Here is a 21,604-nt window from a genome sequence, read left to right on the forward strand (position 1 = left end):
TCAGAGCGATTCTAGGTATGTTTAGAGACGTTTTCTAAACATGCCTAGCGGTTGGCTGCGTTTTTGTGTAGCAGATTACAAATATTGTTACAGTAAAGCTGTTACTGAACAGCTTCTGTAACAAAAATGCCTGGAAAACCGCTCTGATCTAGCGTTTGTCAGAGCAGTTTGAGCTTCCCCTAAACTTTACAATGAGGCAGAAAGCATCTGCAAACCGCAAAAGTGCTGCAGGACCCACATTTGCGGTTTGCTAAAAACCTTAAACCGCTGGTGTGCACCATCCCATTGAAATGCATTAGCAAAGCGTTTTTCACAGGCGGAAGCGGTTTGCGGAACGCTACAAAAACCGCTTAATGTGCACCAGGCCTAAGAGACAGGTGTACACTGTGCTGGTAGTGCAACATTATCTTACCCAGTAGCCCTTACAAGGACTGGTACGTTGTTTTTCTTGCTTTTTACATTGCTGTGCTGTGTGGGTCCCCTGTGCAGAGCATTTCATCTGGCGTAAGAGACAGGTGTACACAGCGCTGCCAGCATTGTGTGAGTGTCACTCATTTATTCCATAAGCAGCACTCCTGTACTTAAAGAGACACTGAAGCGAGAATAAATCTCGCTTCAGTGCTTATATTCAGCAGGGGTATGCGTGCTATCCCGCGGCTAAACGGGGGTCCCTTCACCCCCAAACCCCACCCTGCAAAATCTACGACCAACTTGGTCGTAGATTTTGCTGCTCTTGAGGCAGGGCTAACGGCTGCAGCCCTGCCTCTCAGCGCCGTCTATCAGCGGCGCATCGCCGCCTCTCCCCCGCCCCTCTCAGCAAAGGAAGACTGAGAGGGGCGGGGGAGAGGCGGAGATGAGCGCTGACAGACGCGCGTGAGGCATTAGCCCTGCCTCAATGCAGAAGAGATCCCCGCAAAGAACGGAGGGGATTTGGGAGGTAAGGGACCCCCGTTTAGCCGCGGGATAGCGGCGTTTTAGCAGGGGCACACATGTCCCTGCTGAATATAAGCACTGAAGCGAGATTTATTCTCGCTTCAGTGTCTCTTTAAAGAGGAACCTCAGCCTAAACAAACATACTGTCATTAAGTTACATTAGTAATGTTAAATAAAATAGATAATATAATAGGTAATATAATCATAGCTTCCAACTGTCCCTTTTTCGGAGGGACAGTCCCTTTTTGGGAGCCCAGTCCCTCTGTCCCTCTTTCCTCATCATTTGTCCCTCTTTCATGACTTTGTCTCTCTTTCTAATGTAAATATATATATTTCTATACTAAAAATGTGTTTGATTGACTCTAAACTTTATTCCCAACCTTTAAATTAATATATTACTAATTTTACTATATATATTTTACTTTAAATGTTACTATGAAGGAAAATGAACCAGGATAGAAAGGACCAGTGTGGTTTGAATTATAAAACAGCATATGTTTCTTATGAAATCTTTATGGTATGTGTGACTAGAGGCGTGGTGAGGGCATGACCAGGGGTGTGGCAGGGGTGTGGCTTAATTGTCCCTTTTTCTCATCTCAAAAAGTTGGGAGGTATGATATAATCTCTTACCCACCCTGTTTTAAAAGAACAGGTAAATGTTTTTGATTTCATGGGGGAAGCCATCTTTTTGGTTGAAAGGAGGTGACAGGGAGCATGAGAATCAGTTCCAACTGTCCCGTGTCCTGATCACCCCTCCCAGCTGCGCGCGCTAGGCAACGAAAACAACAACATCAGATATCCCATCATGCTTTGCACAGCATCAGGGAAAAAATGCCAGAGCAGATTTCTTTGATGGGGCGGATCTTAGCTTCTGTGCAATTAAAAATTAGGCTAAAAGTTCTGATGCTGTGAAACTGTTAGCGAAAGAAACACCAAGCCTTTTCAGTGCTGCTGAGTAGATTTTTAGTCTGGCGGCTCACTTTAATCCTCATCTATATTTTTCACTTCTGCCCTGTATAAAGCTGCACTGTCAGGGGCCCCCTATATTGTGTTTTGATTGTAGAATACAGCAGAAAGCTATCTGTCAGCTGTCACCTGAGTGAAGTGATGTTTCACTCATTTAGACCATAAGCAGCACTACTGGTGGTGGCTATTGGTGGTTGCCAAGCTGCGGCCACGCCCAACAACCACGCAGAGGTTTCCAACGAGCTTCGGCCCTCTTCAGCATCATGCCCGCTAGTACGCTGCCGAAGAAGGGGGTGGAGCATCACCTGTGCCCAGAAGAGGTCAGATCAGATATGTAATTAACCCCGCGACAACTTCCCCCCAATCTTTGTCTCCATTGCTGAGATTTCCTCTCACTTCCTGTGTGTTGTGACTGCCGCAAAAGCAACAGGAAGTAAATGAAATTCATCCTAATGGGCTCTCAGACAGCTCTAAAAACCTGGCAGAGGATTTTCCCATTTCTCGTTTTAGCACACCTTATAGATAATTATATATGTCTGTGGTCACCACACGGTTAACCCCCCCCCCCGCCAACCCCTACAGACCCCAGCAGGATATTACAGGAACTGATTGTCTCTCCACAGAAAAACAAAAAACATTTGGAAAGCATTGCAAACAGAAACATAAGGCGTCCAATTATGAGATTTTCTGCAATCCCTCTACAGTGGTTTAATGAGTTTCAGTCTGGGGCATTAAACAGAGTTTATGTAGCTTAATCCCCGGATTGAGAAATAACAACTTAATATTCAGCTCTGCAGAGCACACAGGCTGCTCCCGCTGCTCTTCTGAGGATGTCGGAGGATGTGGAGGTGCTGAGGCCAACAGCGATACTTCAGGCCACGTAATTGCTGGCAAGCTGGATCTCTCCCCCTGGCTTCCTGTGCCTCCCAGAGACCCCCTGGGGAGGAATACCCTCCCAGCATGCCAGAGACCCCCTGGGGAGGAATACCCTCCCAGCATGCCACCAGCGGCCTTTGTGACAAGATGAGGAGGGGTATCGCCACCACGGACATAGGGGTGATGCCATCATCATAATCAGGGCCAGGCAGAATATACCCTTTATGGGCTAGATAATTCTTGGCCGAGGCAGCCGCTGGATCTAGACCCGATGTGTTAGATTGTCTCTGCTGCTTTGTGTTGTCATGACCCCCCCTTGCAGGGTAGGGAGGGACGCGTCTGCACAGCACTCTGCCTTAAACTGTAAATGTGAGTTTGTATGCACCTTATAGCCAAAGAGGAATAATCTACAAAGGCAGAGGCTGAGCAAAAACCAGATCCTTAAAGAGAACCAGAGACGAAGCACCCTCATGTATTTTACCATATATATCAATGGGAACATGACAGTAAACACCTACCCTGCTCTTTGTTTCATTCTTCTCTGCTAAATCTGCCTGTTATCAGCCCTGATAAGAATCCCCGACTGAGCATAGTCTCATATGATTATGGCTGAGTCAGTTTTCTGTGATGTCTTTTCAATCCCAAGTCTGCCCCCTTGTGGCTCTGCTTTCCTGCTATTTATCCTTGAAGCAGCAAAGCAGAGCCACAAGGGGGCAGGCTTGGGCTTGAAAAAACATCACAGAAGACTAACTCAGCTATAATCATTCTGGTGAAAGCTAGACTGAATGCTCAGTCGGGGATTCTTATCAGAGCTGATTAGAGACAGATTTAGCAGAGAAGAATGAAATGGAGAGCAGGGTAGGTGTTTACTGTCATGTTCCCATTGATATATATGGTAAAATACATGAGGGTGCTTCGTCTCTGGTTCACTTTAAATAGGAGCTGTCAGACATACTATCTCAGAAAAAAACAACCACATATCTAAGTAGATAAATACTTGCTCTACTTACATAACATATGTATTGCATTGTGCACATTTTGATTTTAGTGATTTTTCTACAGTAAAAAAAAGAGAAAATCCTTCTTAGCATTTCCCATTTTAACTGTAGCTATTTTGAAGCCAGTCCTGATGTAATGTCCTCCCTTACTCTCCTCTGCCTGATTGTATGCATTGCCTACCCTCCACTATACAAAGTGCGTTGTCTCAGCAGGAGAAATATTGGCCAATCAGAGAGGAACAAAGGTATGGGAGGGGAGAACAGGAGGGAAAGAGGCTTCAGCCAATCAGGCTGTTTTAGTTAAGTCTGAGGGGAAAGTAGAGAAGCAAAAAAGGACAGCCCAGCATGCCCTGCAACTTCCTTTTTGTGTAACAAATTTTGTGTGTACCAAATAAGAGTCAGGTAAACTGGGGAATGATCATTTATCAACAAGAAAAGTAATAGTGATTTTAACTTTTGGATTGCCTGGTGAGCATCCTTATTACTTGTTTACCATATAAAAATAAAGAATTGATTTTTGATTTTATGCCCGACAGTTTTACCTCTATTACACATTAGGTATAGTATGTGCCGTTTTTAGACATTGACAAGCAAGTCACCTGCTTTGGATGACAACAGCTTGAGGGGGCACCAAGGAGCAATTTTTTTTTAGCAGACTGTGCTTCATGCAATTCCTTTGCACAACTGCCAGGTCCATTAAAGGCCTGTACACACTGATGACCAATGACGCCCGTCACGGATTGCGTCATCGATGGGCCTACACTGACAGATGCAAAATCAGGTGTATAGCTAAAGACACGCTTTGTTGCTATGCGAGGGGTAGGGGGGGCAGAGGGACAATGTAGTGGCTTGCACATTGAAGGGACCACTATCGCGAACATTTTTAACATTTAAAATACATGAAATCGCATATGTTGCTGTCACAGTAGGTAGGTAGTAGAAATCTGACAAAACTGACAGATTTTGGACTAGCCCATCTCCTTATGTGCATTTGCAAAAGCACTTGGTGAATGGAAGTTGCTCAGTCCAACTGCCATAATTGTGTGCTCTTGTAAAGATTAAGGCCTCTTTCACAGTGGGACGTTGCGTTTGATGTGATGTTAAAGTCGCACAACGTGCCCCTAATGCAATGCATGTAGGTTATAAAATTGGACGTTATTTTGCACTGCGTTGTGTCTCTTGGCGCGCCATTTTCGTTGCATATTGATGGAACGAAAATGGCGCATGCGTTACATTTAAAAAAAAACATTACTGAGCATGTGCAACACACATAACGCAGCAAATGTATTGCTAAACGCACAGCATGCAGCACTTTCTAAATATTGCTACACGTTACACACAACACAACGTGTGCATTGTGAATGTCGCACAGACTTTGTATTGCTGTGCGTTAGTCTGCGTTATAATTTTTTATAACGTGCGACTTTAACGTCCCACTGTGAAAGAGGCCTAAAGCAAATACCGAGAATTTTCCATGAAGAGATGGACTTGTCTAAGGCTACTTACACACCAGGACATTGCATTTAGGGGACGTTATAGGGCACGTAATGTGCCCCTAACGCAACGCCTGGTGCTCTCTAATGTGGACGTCAGAGTGAGCCGTGTTGTGCAGCTCACTCTGGCGTCCGTGATGCCGTGATGCACACTCTTGGACGCATGCGGCATCACGTGGTCCCGCCCGGCCAATCGCCGCACATAGCGTCCACTCCAGGAAGTAAACAATGCACGTCACATCGTGCAGTGAATATTAATTAGCCATGTCCCTGGCCGGTCTCCCCTCCTCCCCAACACTACTGAGCATGTGCGCATACGCACAGCATGCAGCACTCTCAACGGATGTGCTGCGTTACAATGTAACGCAACGTGGGCACTGTAAACAGTCCATTGATTTTTCATTACTGTGCGGTGGGGCTGCGTTACAGGCTGCACTAACGTGCGCCTGTAACGTCTTAATGTAAAAGCAGCCTAAAACCTATCAGTTCTGTCAGATTTCTTCTAACTACTGTAAATAACAGCAACACAGCAACATACTTCTTATTTGTATGTGTTTACATGCATTTTAAATTTTACAATTTTTTGCAATAGTGGTCCTTGAAGTTGGCCATCAAATGGCCAAGTTGATTTGCCCGGTGGATTGCCTGCGGGCCGGCGGTTGGTCCTAGTCCGCTGACTGGAAAGAATACAAATGATTGTTTTAGGCAGCATTTAGCATCAGTAAACCGCTTAACGCTATAAGATCAAGTCCTGGTCAAGAGAAAATGACACAATAATGCAATGCAAATGAAGAGCAAATCACACGCGCACTCATCCTAAGGGCTGGAACCCACTAGAGCGCTTTTTTTAGCGTTTAGGGAGCGATTTAAATCAGTAGCAATTTCTCTAAACGCTCTGCCAATGTAAATAAATGTAACAAATTCCACAGTAGCGAATGCGATTAGCAAAATCGCAATCACAGGACATGCAGCATTTTGGGAGCATTCACACTTCAATGTTAAAGTACCCCTGACCTGGCCTTGAAATACTATTAAATGATTTTATTACTGGTGCTGTGTGACTTTTTCACAGCACACAGCACCATCCTCCCCCCTCCAGCGCCCCCCTGTGTCCTGTTCTAACAGCAATTATGATCGGGGAGGAAGTGACAGTTCGTCCTCCCCGCTGTGCTCACATAACTCCGCCCCCTCCACCTGCCACTTTAGATCCATATGTGTTGCACTGCACACAGCACGCAGGGGAGCTGCGCTGTGTGTGGGCTCATATTAATTAAGGTCGGAAGAATATCCAACCTTAATTATCAGAAATCTGCACATGGCACAGCTTCCCTGCATGCTTAGTGCAGTGAAATACATAGGGAACTAAAGCAGCAGGTGGAGGGGGCGGAGTTATGTGCGCACAGCGGGGAGGACGAACTGTCACTTCCTCCCCGATAATATGCAACGTTCTGCCTCAGTCGAAGACTTTGACTGAGCAGAACGGGGGCTAGAGAGGGCACAGGAGGGGGAGGCTGGTGCTGTGTGCTAGTCGCAGCAATAAGGCAGTATTACAATTTTAAGGGGAGGGGGGAAGAGGGTAAGGGGTACTTTAAGTATTGAAGCGCTGGCAAATTGCTCATGAATCGCTACACATAGCGATTTGTGTGCGATTTTAAATGACTGCAAACTGTAAAAAAAAATTATAATATATTTAAAGGACCAATCAGAATTGAAATTGCTACACAATCGCTGGCAAAAAGCATACACTTTTTAAAAACAGCGCCAGAAAACGCTAATTAAAAGTGCTAGCGATTTGCTATTTGCAGTGGGTTCCATTCCTAAAAGTACAGTAGTATATTTGAAATCAGCCAATCAGGTAACAGTAAATTCGGGCGCCTGAGGCTAGTGGACAAATCGGGCGCCGCCATTCACTCCTATAATAAATATCGTTTAATGGGCGCCCGATAGGAAAAAAGGGCGCCGGAGAAAAATAACGTTTTAAAAGCGGCGCCCGGAGACTTAATGCTTTATTACTGCTTCTCATGATTACACATTATTTAATGATTTATACATTTTTAAATATTATTTTTAAACGAAAAACAGTACAATATTTTGTTCAAACATTATTTTTAAACGAAAAACAGTACATTTTTTTTACATTATTTTTAAACGAAAAAACCAACAGGGGGGTCTTAGGTTTAGGCACCAACAGGGGGGTCTTAGGTTTAGGCACCAACAGGGGGGTCTTAGGTTTAGGCACCAACAGGGGGGTCTTAGGTTTAGGCACCAACAGGGGGGTCTTAGGTTTAGGCACCAAAAGGGGGGTCTTAGGTTTAGGCACCAACAGGGGGGTCTTAGGTTTAGGCACTAACAGGGGGGTCTAGGGGTTAGGGGTAGGTACAGGGAGGGTTACTTAGGCACCAACAGGGGGGGTCTTAGGTTTAGGCATCAACAGGGGGGTCTAGGGGTTAGGGGTAGGTACAGGGAGGGTTACTTAGTAATTTTTTTTTTAAACGTTATTATACGTTTCAGTATTTAAACGAAAGATTAACGTTTTTACAATTGCCGATTTAATGCACATTATTAAATGATTTATAACTTTAAAAAACATTAATTTTAAACGAAATACAGTACAATACATTTTTAAACGTTATCCATGCTTATCGTTAAAAACCCGGCGCCCTTTTTTCCCAGCGCCCCTTTTTAACGTACGCAGCCAATCAATAGAAGTCATACACAAATGAAAACAAGATCTGTCACTGAGCACTGCACAAGACCAGGGCCTATATGCAATTTACCAGTTTTCTCCTAGGAGATCTTTTTTATCTTCGATTTAGAAAAACTTTTCAGCAATCTGCAACTGAAAAGGTACCCAAGAGCAGGTGAAAAAGTACTATCAACATTATTTGGAGTATTTCCTTGCTTGCTGATGGCTGGAAAGGCATTTTATTGACAATTTTGAAAATATCACTTAGGAGAAAAAGTGAATTGCATATCATGGGTTTAGGAGAGATATTTGCGCTCAGTGTGAAACTTTACAGTGAACTTGAGGTGAGGGGTATATGGAGGCTGCCATATTTATTTCCTTATAAGCCATACCAGTTGCCTGGCAGTCCTGCTGATCCTCTGCCTCTAGTACTTTTAGGCTTCTTGCACACCAAGACGTTGCATTAGGTGCCACGTTAAGGTCGCATAACGTGCACCTAACACAACGTATGGTGCTGCAAGAGCCGACGGTAGAGTGAGCCGCGTTAGGCGGCTCGAGTCCTATAATGTCTCCCAGAGTGGCGCTGATTGGCCAGCGGGACCACGTGATGCGGAGCGAGACACTCCGCATCACGTGGTCCCGCCGGCCAATCAGCGCCCGCCAGTGCAGTGAATATTAAGTAGCCATGTGCGCGGCTACTGTAGCTGGCTCTCCCCGCCTCCTCCGCCCCCCACTGCGCATGTGCAAACAGTCTAACGCGGCTATAGCCGCTCCAACGCCGTAGCATGCTGCACTTTGCACAGAACGTGCAGCGTTACATGTAACGCAACGTGGGCTGTGTGAACAGCCCACTTGTGTTACATTGCTGTGCGTTGGGGGAGCGTTACAGGCGCACTAACGTGCGCCTGTAACGTCTTGGTGTGCAAGCAGCCTTAGCCATAGCTCCTGAACAAGCATGCAGATCAGGTGTTTTTGACAATTATTGTCAGATCTGACAAGATTAGCTTCATGCTTGTTTCTGGTGTGATTCAGACATTACAGCAGCCAAATAGACCAGCAGGGCTGCCAGGGAACTGGTATTGTTTAAGGCTTCTTTCCCAATAAGTCGTTGCGTTAGATGACACGTTAAGGTCGCATAACGTGCCCCTAACGCAACGCCTGGTGGTGGTGGAGGAGGACGCTGCCAAGAGCCGCGTTACAAGCAGCTCTTGGTGCGCCTGCTATATCGGAGGCGCTGCGGAGACCACGTGATCGGAACACTCCGCATCACGTGGTCCCGCCAGCCAATCCGCGGCCGCTCCAGGATGTAAACACTGCAAGTGCAGTGAATATAAAGTAGCCATGTGCCTGGCTACGTAGCGGCCTCTCCCCGCCTCCTCTCCGCCCACAAAATAAAAAAAAACACCCATACTGAGCATGTGCAAACCGTCTAACTTAAGCAGCTAGAACGCACAGTATGCTACACTTCAAACGAACGTGCAGCGTTACTGTGTAACGCAACGTTGGCACTGTGAACAGCCCATTGATTAATCATTGCTGTGAGTTGGGATGCGTTACTGGCTGCTCTAATGTGCGCCTGTAACGTCTCACTGTGAAAGCAGCCTAAGAGAAAATAAATATGGCAGCCTCCACATCCCTCTCACCTGAGGTTTACTTTAACTTCAGGCCAAAAACACAGGATTTTTCGGGGTCAACTTCTGTTTTTAGGCTTTGTTCATATTTAAAATCAAAATAAATGACACCAGCGGTTAAAACATTTTTGTACGATTTTTTTAGCACTTCCTATGCACGCTGCAATTTTTTTTATAAAGCGCTTTTCCAAGCACTTTTGCAGAGCGATTTTGTTTATTCCCTTCCTGATGTCAGTCAGGAAGTGATTACTTTGCCCTGGAAATAAATAAATACAATGTATTTATTCATTAAAGCGCTGGGGAAATACAAAGCGTTTTTTCAAGCACTTTGTGATTTCCCTATACCTTCCATTGAGGCAAATCGCCCTGAAAACCGTACAGACAGAGCTTTGGTGAGTGGACCGGAATGGAACCGCTCAGATGTGAACACTCTCATAGGGAATCATTGCACAAGTACTTTTAGCGTGATTTTGCAAATCGCCGGCGCTTAAAAAAAGGCGAAAAAGCCCCAGGGGGTGAACGATGCTCTAATCACAGTTTCCGATGTTAGTGCGTTGTGGCGGTGAATGCGATCACGTCCATCAGGCAATATTCTCCGTGGCCGCCGAAACACCTCGTCTTTTCCTGTTAGGTCTCTATATTTCACAGCGAGGGGCATATTATTCCCTTTATGGCCGCCTCGGAGTCTTATAGCGTCCAGAGCGTGATCGTTTTGCTAACACGAGTACATGTTTAACCCTTGCAGTGCCGCACGGCTTCATTTCTGGCATTTCCCTTTATGTTGCTAAGGTTACGGTAAAGATAGTCCTTCTATCCCTGTGGGTTGTTTTTTTTTTCGCGCTCTGTTCTACATAATCACGCTGCTCAGACAAATTCACTATTAACCTTGCCTGGGCTAAAAAGGGGATCAGTTGCAGGGAGAAAAACAAATGTGCGCTGCCTGGAGCGGCCAATCAGATGAAAGATCTCATTTTCCAAGTGCAGGTTGAAGATTGACAGGGAAGATGTGGAACTTGAACCGAGTAAAATTATTTAAAATAAACACATGATGTACCTGCAAATGAATATTGCATACTTACCTCACCATCAATTCCTCTCAGAAGCTCACCATTTTCTTCTCATGATTCCTTCCAGTTCCAAAAGATTTCAGAAAATGAAATCAAATATTTCAGTTGCTGTCAGTTTTATATCAGTTGCTGTCAGTTACAACTAAAAGGACAACTGATGTGCAAGGTAATGTCCATGTTTCCCTATGGCTCATGTGGGCGATATTACAGTTTAACAGTGTTCTGACCAGGAAGCTGTTATGGAGTAACAGCCATTTTTAAAATGGAGGACGGAGAATTCCATCAATCGTTTTTAATTGCCAGTGTGAACCGGGCCTGAGGGAGGGACATTTCCCGCAGACAAATTTCTACCAATAAAGTGTGAGTTAATGCGCACGTCACCCGCGTTCAGCGTCAGGCAGCAGATTTGGGTACAATGGAGTCACATGCAAAGTGTGATCTTATACCATAGGAGCTTCATTTTTTTTTTAAACATGCTAAAATCACAAACAAAAAAAATACATAGCAGGTGCACATCCCATTGAGAATTATTGCATACAACTTCGCACTGTGCAACATTTTGCAACTGTGGTCCATGTCTAATAGTCTGACTGTCCACTTTGATAGCGATCTAAAAATGTACTATCTTGGCACTGTATTTTGTCTTGTATACTGTATATTTGTTCTTCCCAATTTTAGGATTATTTGGGGTGAAAAAATACACTAATTGTGCATAGCTTTTCATGTAATCTTTATCAGCCAGGATTTCATTTTTTTTTTTATAGCGTATTTATATAAGACTGGCATCTTCCGCAGTGCTTTACACAGTATGTCACTGTCTCTTAGAGGTCATATGTCCATCAGGGGCGTAGCAAAAGGAGGTGCAGAGGTTGCGACCGCATCAGGGCCCTTGGGCCAGAGGGGCCTCAACTTCAGTATTAGCTCTTTATTGGTCCTGTGCTTATATAATAATCACTTTTCTAGGTACTTTGAATAGTAGTAATCATTAACAAGCTGTTCCCCATCCCCTTCTTGCACCTCTGACACTGTAGTTGCCATTGGCTGGTTTTGGTGCGCTGTATCAATTGTTATGTATAGAGTGCTTGGGGGGCCCCAATGTAAAACTTGCATGGGGTGTGTGAGGAAACCGGAGTTCCGGAGGAAACCCATGCAGGCACGGGGATAACATACACACCGCATGCAGATAGAGTCCTGGCCCAGATTCAGAGTGCTTACACAGCACTGCAAAGCAAGGGTGCCATCAGTGATTCTGGGCAGGATTGCAGCCACTCGTACTGCCTTTTTGAGAGCTTTTTTCCCATCACCCATTGATAGAATGTCTGAGACAGCACGTCTGTGGCAGCGGAGCACAGCTTAACCACTTTACCCCCGCACGTACGGATTTCTCCGCCCCTTTTTCCATCCTTTCACCCCCAGGGACAGAGAAATCCGTACTTTGCGCACTCCCGCCGCTGTCCGCGCTCCCGCTCGTAAACACGCCGCCCGCCGCTAGTTAACACGCCGCCGCCCGCTCGCCCAGAGATCAACGAACGGGAAAATCCATTCCCGTTCGTTGGTCTAAGCCCCGCAATGATCTGCTGCCGCTCGGCTGAGCAGCGCGATCATTGTGAAAAATAACAAAGTCCCAGCCTCTTTCTACTTCCTGCAAGCGTCCGGAAGGACGCTTGCAGGTCGCATGAAACAAATTGGTAATGTTGCCATCTTGTGGCCAAATAGTAAAACTACACCCTAACCATTTTTTACACACAAATAAACTTGTTTTACACAAAAAATTAACTCCTTACCTCCCACACTCCCCAAATTTTTTTTTTTTGTAATTAAAAAAAAAAAAAAAATTTACAATTAAAAAAAAATACATAAATAGTTACCTTAGGGACTGAACTTTTTAAATATTTATGTCAAGAGGGTACAACACTGTTACTTTATAAACTATGGGCTTGTAATTAGGGATGGACGCAAAACTGAAAAAAATGCACCTTTATTTCCAACTAAAATATTGGCGGCAAACATTGTGATAGGGACATAATTTAAACGGTTTTATAACCGGGATAAATAGGCATATACATTTAATGGGTTTTAATTACAGTAGCATGCATTATTTAAAAACTATAAAGGCCGAAAACTGAAAAATAATAAATTTTTTCCCACATTTTTTCCTATTTTCCCATTAAAACACATTTAGAATAAAATAGTTCTTGGCATAATGTCCCACCTAAAGAAAGCCTAATTGGTGGCGAAAAAAACAAGATAAAGTTCATTTCATTGCGATAAGTAATGATAAAGTTATAGACGAATGAATGGAAGGAGCGCTGAAAGGTGAAAATTGCTCTGGTGGTCAGGGGGTAAAACCCCTCAGTTGGGAAGTGGTTAAAGAGAAACTCCGACCAAGAATTGAACTTTCTCCCAATCAGTAGCTGATACACCCTTTTACATGAGAAATCTATTCCTTTTCACAAACAGACCATTAGGGGGCGCTGTATGGCTGATATTGTGGTGAAACCCCTCCCACAAAGAAATTCTGAGTACGTACTCTTGGCAGTTTCCTGTCTGTGAACCTTGCTGCATTGTGGGAAATAGCTGTTTACAGCTGTTTCCAATTGCCAAAACAGCAAGCAGCAGCTACATCACTTGCCAGCAGTAAAAATGTCACCATGTGATAAATGTCAGAATATAAATCAGGGAGAGGAAAGATTTTACAATGGGCAAACACTGACTAAATCATTTATACATAATTATTGTAAAAATGAAGCACTTTTTTATTACATTATTTTCCCTGGAGTTCCTCTTTAAAGTTTATAATAGCGGGCCTGCTAGCGCTAGGTGGCCTCACATGACTGGAGAGCTTCCTGGTAGCAGAAGACACCTAGCGCTGCCCGCTAATTGGGAGACTTGTCTGCATTAAAATTTCACCAATCCTGTCAGGTCCAATTTAAACTCAAAGAAATTCCTGTTCAAGCAAGAGTGTAAAACTAATTGGCCTCGACCTAATAAGGCTTTGCAGTACCCAGAAGTGGCTGTGCCATTTAGACTTTAAAGGACGCAAAAATCTTAAAATGTAAAATACATTGAAACACATATAAATAAGAAGTACATTTCTTCCAGTGTAAAATGAGCCATAAATTGTGTTTTTCCGATGTTGCTGTCACTTACAGTAGGTAGTAGAAATCTGACATTGCCGACAGTTTTTGGGCTAGCCCATCTCTTCATGGGGGATTCTCAGCATGGCCTTTATTCAAGGCTAGATTTACCATAAGGCGCTGTAGGCACTTGCCTACAGGTGCCTGATGATGGTACGGGGGATCACTCCCGTCCCTGACTGCCTCCTTCCTTCCCCATGTAGAGCCCTAATGAGAGTTTAAAGAGAACCCGAGGTGGGAATTACTAATACTATTGGGGCACAGAGGCTGGTTGCGCACACTAAGACCAGCCTCTGTTGCCCCATCGTATGCCTCCATGTCCCCCCTGCTCGCCGCTATAGACCCCGCAGTGCTGGCGAGGTCTGTCAGCGCCGCTCCCCCGCCTCCTCCGCATCGGCGCACCCGCCCGTGTCCCTTCCCTCCCGCTGATAGGAGGGAAGTGCCGCGGGCGGGTAGCGGCGATGCGGAGGAGGCGGGGGAGCGGCGCTGACTGACAGCGCTTAGGTAAACATTGTGCTGGCGACGCGCTGCGTGTCGCCAGCACTGAGGGGTCTATAGCGGCGAGCAGGGGGGACATGGAGGCATACGATGGGGCAACAGAGGCTGGTCTTAGTGTGCGCCATCAGCCTCTGTGCCCCAATAGTATTAGTAATTCCCACCTCGGGTTCTCTTTAAATGAAGTTACTCACCCTGCTCTCTGCATTCCACTGATGAGATCTCCCTTCAGTCAGGGGCACCTCTGGCTACATAATACTGAGGGTACCTCTGGCTACGGGTGCTAAGGGGCACCTGTAGCTAGGGAAGTCGGGGAGAAGTGACAGCTGGGCCAGCCATGCACAATTACGGTGCAGTTTGGTGTGGGTTCGTAGACTCATGGAGGGCAAAGACTAAGGTGCCTATAGGCTCCTGTGAGGTTAATCCAGGCCTGACTTTATTCTTTATAAAGACACTCCCTGAAAAAGATTTATATAAAGATGCTAGCCAGCCTCCCTGCTCACTGTACACTTTTTTTTTGCCAATTGGACAGAGCAACTGCCATTCACTAAGTGCTTTTTAAAAAGAACCAGAGATGAAGCACCCTCTTGTATTTTACCTTATAAATCAGTGGGAACATGACAGTAAACACCTAATCTGCTCTTAGTTTCATTGTTCTCTGTTTAATCTGACTGTTATCACCACTGATAAGAATCCCCGACTGAGCACTCAGTCTAGCTTTGCTACGGAATGATTATAGCTGAGTCTGTCTTCTCTGGTGTCTTTTCAAGTCCAAGCCTGCCCCCTTGTGGCTCTGCTATAATGACTCAGCTATAATTATTCCCTGCAAAGCCAGACTGAATGCTCAGTCCGGGACTCTTATCACAGCTGATAACAGACACTTTTAGCAGTGAGGATGAAACAGAGAGCAGGGTAAGTGTTTTCTCTAATGTTCTTACTGATATATATGGTAAAATACACAAGGGTGCTTCCTCTCTGGTTCCCTTTAACAATAAAGAAAACCCTGAGAACTCCCCATGAGGAGATGGGCTAGTCCAAAGCCTGTCAGTTCTGTCAGATTTCTACTACCTACTGTTAGGGCCCGTTCACACTAGGGGCATATTCCGCCTTTTTTCAAGCACAGGCGATTTTTAAAATCGCCCACAAAACGCTTGTGCAATGATTCCCTATGAGAGAGTTCACAGCTGAGCGGTTCGTTTCCGATCCGCTCAGCAAAGCGCTGCCTGTACCATTTTTGAGGCGTTTTTGCTGTAATGGAAGGTATAGGAGAAATGCAAAATGCTCACAAATTCGCTTTGTGCAGCAATTGCATTCGCGTTTTTAAGAATAAATACATTGTATTTATTTTTTTCCGGGTCCAAGAGTTCACTTCCTGACTTGCGTCAGTGAGTGAATTACAAAACTGCGCTGAAAAAGTGCTTTGAAAAGCGCTTTTAACAAAAACGCAGCACGCAGTGGCGCGACGGGAGGGGAAAAGAAACAGCGTTTGCGTTTTGATTTCAGGTGTAAATGGGGCCTTAGTGACAGAAACATAGGAGAAATGTAATTTATGTCTCATGTTACTTTGAAAGGAACGTACTTCTTATCTGTATATATTTACAAATATTTGACATTTTAAGATTTTGGCGACAGTGGTCCTTTAAGCTGTGCCAGTGTGGTGTAACTGATCCAGTATACTGTAAGCCACATGGATGAGTATATATCCCAGGCATTGGTGTGACAGGGGCACGTGCTGCATGCGCCAATCACTTAATATCCTATTGTTTCTGCTGGTCTGTTCAGCTCCTCTGCAAACCATAGAAATCCCACAGGGGTCTCTGATTACCGGAATATCCTCCCTAGGCAATGCTGCAGAGACCAGATTGATAGATGATCCCGGTTGGGAAAGATCGCTCACTCGTTGTTTTTTGCTTTTTTTTTCCTCTTGTAAATGATTTTGAGCTGCTGGGATTAACTCTTTCACTGCCAAGAACAGCTGTCCTCCTCTGCTAAGTGTAACGGCGCCAGACAGGAGAGCGGCAGATGGCGGATACGGCCGGAGATATTCTGTGACTTACCTGCAGTAACAGCAGCGTGCCCGGTCAGTCTGCCAGTGTGTAGCCAGCACTAAGCAAATTCCAACAGATCATTATTTAGTAGATATCTATATATATAATAGGCTAAGTGCCTCAACCTTCAAGCAAGGAGAAGAAGTAGCGCCCTGCCCCCAGGACCGGTCCAAGCAAGAAGAAGGGTCCGGGCCAAGCAAGAAGAAGGGTCCGGGCCAAGCAAGAAGAAGAAGTAGCACCCTGCCCACAGGGGCGGTCCTACACTTGCTGCCGAGCTGGAGGGGGTAGCGGGCAGGAAGGGGGTATTGGGCACAGCGGCGGGGAGATGGGGTCGGACACCTCCCCCACCCCACCTGGGTCCCCAATCTGCGCTCCTCCTCCAGCTTAAGTTCTATGGAAAACAAAAGTTTGCTTTCTTGGAATAGAAAGAATTTGCGATAATTCAGGTTGGAGTGAGCTGCATCACTGCTGAATATATGTAAATTAACCATTATTGCCCTTAGAAGCTAAACACTGCATTCCAGCGGTTCTGGAGGTGTGTTTAGCTTCTAAGGGCAACAATGGTTAATTTGCATATTTCAGCAGTGATGCACTGGGAGACATCTCAAGCTCACTCCAACCTGAATTATCGCAAATTCTTTCTGTTTTAAGAAAGCAAACTTTTGTTTTCCAAAACATTTTAGTAAGGGGGCTTTTAGGACCATTGTAGCCCCTCACACAATCCAATGAGTTCTGGTTTACCATGAGCTTTCTGGTTAGTCTGCGGGCGGCATTGCAGGAAGTGACAACGCTGGAACGCGGAAGAGGTGAGAGATCCCGCCCGCTGCCTCTTACTAATAGCGCGTTTTCTGCTGAACTTAAGCTGGAGGGGCATTGCAGATGGGGGACCCAGGTGAGGGAGGGGGGGGGGGGTCTGACCCCCTCCCCGTCACAAACTTAAGCTGGAGGGGGAGCGCACATGGGGGACCCAGGTGAGGGGGGGGGGTCCGGCCTACAGCTCCTTAGCTACTTACAGATAGGTATGGATAAGACAGGTACAAAGATAACTGATGATAAACGGTTAGATCATTGATAGAGAGAGTTATGCTACGTACACACTTGCGATAACGATCGTTCGCTAGGAACGATAATTGAAAGACGAACGATACGGCAACAATAGGAATGCAACAATGGGATGCAGCGATCATCATACACATTTTAATGATCGTTCTCGCAGAAAAGAACGATCATAAGGAAATGTTGCGTACATATTTCTATAAAATTAAATAAAACACACTAACATGGAGTTACAATAGATACAAATATATGATTGTTAACTTGAAAACAAAGTTTAATTGAAATGAGCAATGTAACAATCTTTACCTCCGCGCTACAAAGGAAGTACTGAAGCTGGGCAGAATTCCACGCAGGCGCATTGTAACGATCGTTCTCGGCCAATGTCTGTTCACACTCTAGTTTTGTAACGATTGTCGGTAGATACGATCCGTCAGGTCGGATATTTCCATCTTCCTGATGTCGTTCTTTTGTTGTTCATGTTAATGATCGTTGGGTAAAGTTTTTTCCCCGATTGTCGGCGGATTGATTGTTAATTAGCTGTTTCAAACGACCATAGTCGCCAGTGTGTACGCAGCATTAGTACAAAGAAGAATCTTGATCTGGATGGATGGATGGATGGGAAGTTATATTCATATTGCGGAGAGATACTGTAGAGTGTAGACGAAGTATAGAGAAGTAGAAGGTGTAGGTTATCCATCCATCCATCCGGCAGGGGGAGTGCTGCAGTCAGTGTGTGGAGGTGGGCGGGGTGCGGCAGTCAGTGAATGGTCAGTGTGTGGAGGTGGGCGAGGTGCGTCTGTCAGTGACTGGCCAGTGTGTGGAGGTGGGCGGAGTCTGTGTCTGGCAGTGAGGAGTAGTGTCAGTAGTAGCAGTGTGTGCTGCGCTGGGCGGTACAGGAGGAGCGCAGCAGCGTCTATCTCTATGATATACAGTATATACCTGGAGGAAGGGAAGCCTCGCACCGCCGCTCTGCTCCCCGGAGCCCCCCGGATCGGGTGATGCACGCTGCCTCTCGGATCAGTGATCGGGGCGGATGGGAGCGGAGCCTGCTGCCTGCCTAGCCGTGTATGGTGCCACATAGCAGGGAGAGGGAGCCACGCTGCCCCCGGTGAGTGCTGCTGCTGCTGGCTGCTCTAGCATTGTCCTCTCTGCTCTGCACAATGCGTTCCCGCAGACATGTGGAGGGCAAATGTAATGATTACTGTATGTGCAGCCCAGCATCTGGAACATAGGAGATCATCAGCTCCCACTAAACTGCTGCTCTCCTCACTGGAACAGCCATCACTTCTGCATCTGCTTCATTCAGCTACAGGGAGTTTAGAGGGTTTGCTTTGTAGTTTGAGTTAGGGTAAGGTGGTGGTGGTTCTGCTAGTGGTGGTAGTAGCTCTGTTAGTGGTGGGTGGTGGTTCTGTTAGTGGTGGGTGGTGGTTCTGCTAGTGGTGGTGGTTCTGCTAGTGGTGGTGGTTCTGCTGGTGGTGGTTCTGCTGGTGGTGGTTCTGCTACTGTTGGTAGTGGTGGTGGTTTTGGTTCTGCTAGTGGTGGTAGTGGCTCTGTTAGTGGTGGTGGTGGTTTTGCTACTAGTGGTGGTAGTTCTGCTAGTGTTGGTAGTGGTGGTGGTTCTGTTACTGGTGGTTCTGCTAGTGGTGGTAGTGGTGGTTCTGCTAGTGGTGGTGGTTCTGCTAGTATTGGTAGTGCTTTTGCTTCTGCTAGTAGTGGTAGTGGTTCTGCTATTGGTGGTGGTTCTGCTAGTGGTGGTAGTGATGGTTCTGCTAGTGGTGGTGGTTCTGCTAGTATTGGTAGTGCTTTTGCTTCTGCTAGTAGTGGTAGTGGTTCTGCTAGTGGTGGTGGTGGTTGTTCTGCTAGTGGTGGTGGTTCTGGACTGGTTCTAAAGTAGAGCTCTGGATGTGCTAGATCTGTTTCTCAATATTATCATAGCATGAACCGCTTGGCGCTAGTCTAGTTTAGGGGACCCAGCAAGAAACCTGGTAGAGAAATTCCACTAACGTAATTGGGTGGACAATGTCCTTGCTCTGGAGCTTCTAGCTTTTAGATAGGTTGAAGCACACTACACCCACACTATTCGGCCAATGACAGTGCTTTGCGCTGTGATTGGAGAACGGTTCCCTATAAAATTTCCTGCTGGGTCCCCTAAACTAGACCAGCACCTGCACCTTTTATTAATCAATGAGTTGTCCAAGTGGAAGTAGGAAGTTAGTAAATGGTTAAATCGGCTATAGTGGGAAATTTGGGCACTGGAGGCTTGCGCCTGCTGTTTGTAGCCGCAGTTTGCAAATTTATCACCATAGTCAATATTACTACAGGTATGGTGGGTAGGCATCACTGGGTGAAGTTGGTTAGGGCTAGTCATCAGAGGGTGTGTTGGTTAGGGTTGGTAGACACAAGGTTCTGTGTGAGGATAGGGTTAGGTTTAGTTGTAGTAAAATATCTATATTTTACGATCAAAAGTAGTACTGCAAAATAATAAAATTACAGATATTCTACTAGTGGCTATTCTGGGCACCTTTTTTGGCACTAGTTTGCTCTAGGTGACCAACAGGAAATCTCATAGGAACAGTTCTCCTATCACAGCACCCTCTTACAGCACAAAGCATTGTGATTGGCTGAATAGTGTGGGCGTAGTTTACGACAACCTATTGGAATCCTAGCAGTTTGAGAGGGTGCTGTCCACCCAATCACGTGAGCTGAATGTCCCCATGAGGTTTCCTGCAGTGTCCCCTAAACTAGACTAGCGCCTTTTTTTTTGCATGTACGCGCCACCCTTTTTACATGTATGCATCCAAGTACCCCCTACTGAAGGTATCCTCGTTGTTCTATTAGTTGTTTGCTTTTGAACTTTGCTGAAAACTTGCATTTTTGCTATGGAAAACTGCATGTATGATGGTGCGAGAGGATAAATGAATGTTTTTGCTACTCCTGTTGTGTTAAAACCGACACGTATTCCCCCAGGCATCCTTTTGTATTAAACATCGTATTCTAATCCTCAAAGCTCTAGCGCAAATAATCTGTGTCTCGGCTGGTCTCCAGACTACTGGATGGAGGTGTAGGGTGAATCTTTAGATATCTGTAACTCATAACTTTTAAAGTGGACCTGAACTCTTGCACAGGACAGACGAAAACATAAAGAAATGCACCCTGTATGTATTTAGAGAGTTCAGCCTTGCTAATCCCCCTTCATCTGTGACTAATCTTCGCTGTAATTTGATCTCTCAACTGTGCCAGCTGGCTGCCTTCGCAGTGCAGTGAATATGTAAACACAGGATGTTAACCCTATGTCTGTCCCGTGAAAGCAGGAAGTAGACACACTGCAGATTTATTGCAGGATGTGTATCAGCTGTAACAGAAATGGTTTTTCTTAAGAGGTTATTATTCTGTTTTGCATCTATCTATCTATCTCTATCAGAGAGGAAGTTCGGAGTTCAGGTACACTTTAAAGGAGAAAAAATAAAGTTTACGTTTTTGTTGTTTAGCCACTGGCTCGGAGCAAGTATTCATGTCTGATATTATGAGCATATATTTAATTAGAAGCCCCATGCGTACATTAGCAGCCCTGATACCAGTTGTTGTTGTTGGACATGGAGTTGAGAAGGTCGGGGTTGGGTGAATGGATGGGTTTATGGGCGAGTAGCAGGAAGGGAGTAGTAAGGTTAGGCAGAGCAGAGGGTAGATGGTTATAGTTGTGCACAGGGCAGGGTGCTAGTATGGTTGAGGTGAGCGCCAGATAAAGTCCATAGGAAAATTCCACTAACGTGATTGGGTGGACAGCACCCTCTCGAACTGCTAGGTTTCAGATAGGTTGTAAAAATAACACGCCCTCACTTTTCAGCCAATAAGATTGCTTCAATTTCTAGGTGTTGCTGTAATTGGTGAACTATTCCCTATGGACTTTCATGCCAGCCTATCTCAACCATACTAGCTCTCTGGGCAGGACTGAGTTAGTCAGAGCAGGGGGGAGTGGTTATGGTTAGGCAAAGGATAGGGTGATGTTAGGTTTAGGCAGAAAAAGGGGGAGTTATTTGATAGAGTGCAGAAGTGATGTTAGGGTTAGGCACATGGCAGTGGGTAAGGATGGCAGTCGGCACAGCAGAGGGGGTGGTAAAAATGAGGCACCTAGCAGGGATGATGTTAGTGCCAGGTACAGCAGTGCAGGGATGGGTAGAGGGAATGACAGGGACTGGAGTGATGATGTGGTCTAATAAA

At 45.5% G+C, this 21,604-nt stretch overlaps 1 protein-coding gene across 17 annotated transcripts in view; it reads left to right on the top strand.

The window, feature by feature from the left end:
- The window catches only part of DLG2 (discs large MAGUK scaffold protein 2), a 1,711,631-nt gene that overhangs the window by 1,425,424 nt on the left and 264,603 nt on the right, over positions 1-21,604 (top strand). The window contains exon 1 of one of the 17 annotated variants that reach the window (XM_068266701.1): positions 18,248-18,494. The exons of the other annotated variants lie outside the window; for them this stretch is intronic. The gene's annotated coding sequence lies outside the window, so the exon portion shown is untranslated. Of the gene's footprint in view, positions 1-18,247; positions 18,495-21,604 lie in introns of those variants that run through there. 17 annotated transcript variants of the gene reach the window in all.

This window comes from Hyperolius riggenbachi, chromosome 2 (genome assembly GCF_040937935.1).
Source record: "Hyperolius riggenbachi isolate aHypRig1 chromosome 2, aHypRig1.pri, whole genome shotgun sequence".
NCBI lineage: Eukaryota > Metazoa > Chordata > Amphibia > Anura > Hyperoliidae > Hyperolius > Hyperolius riggenbachi.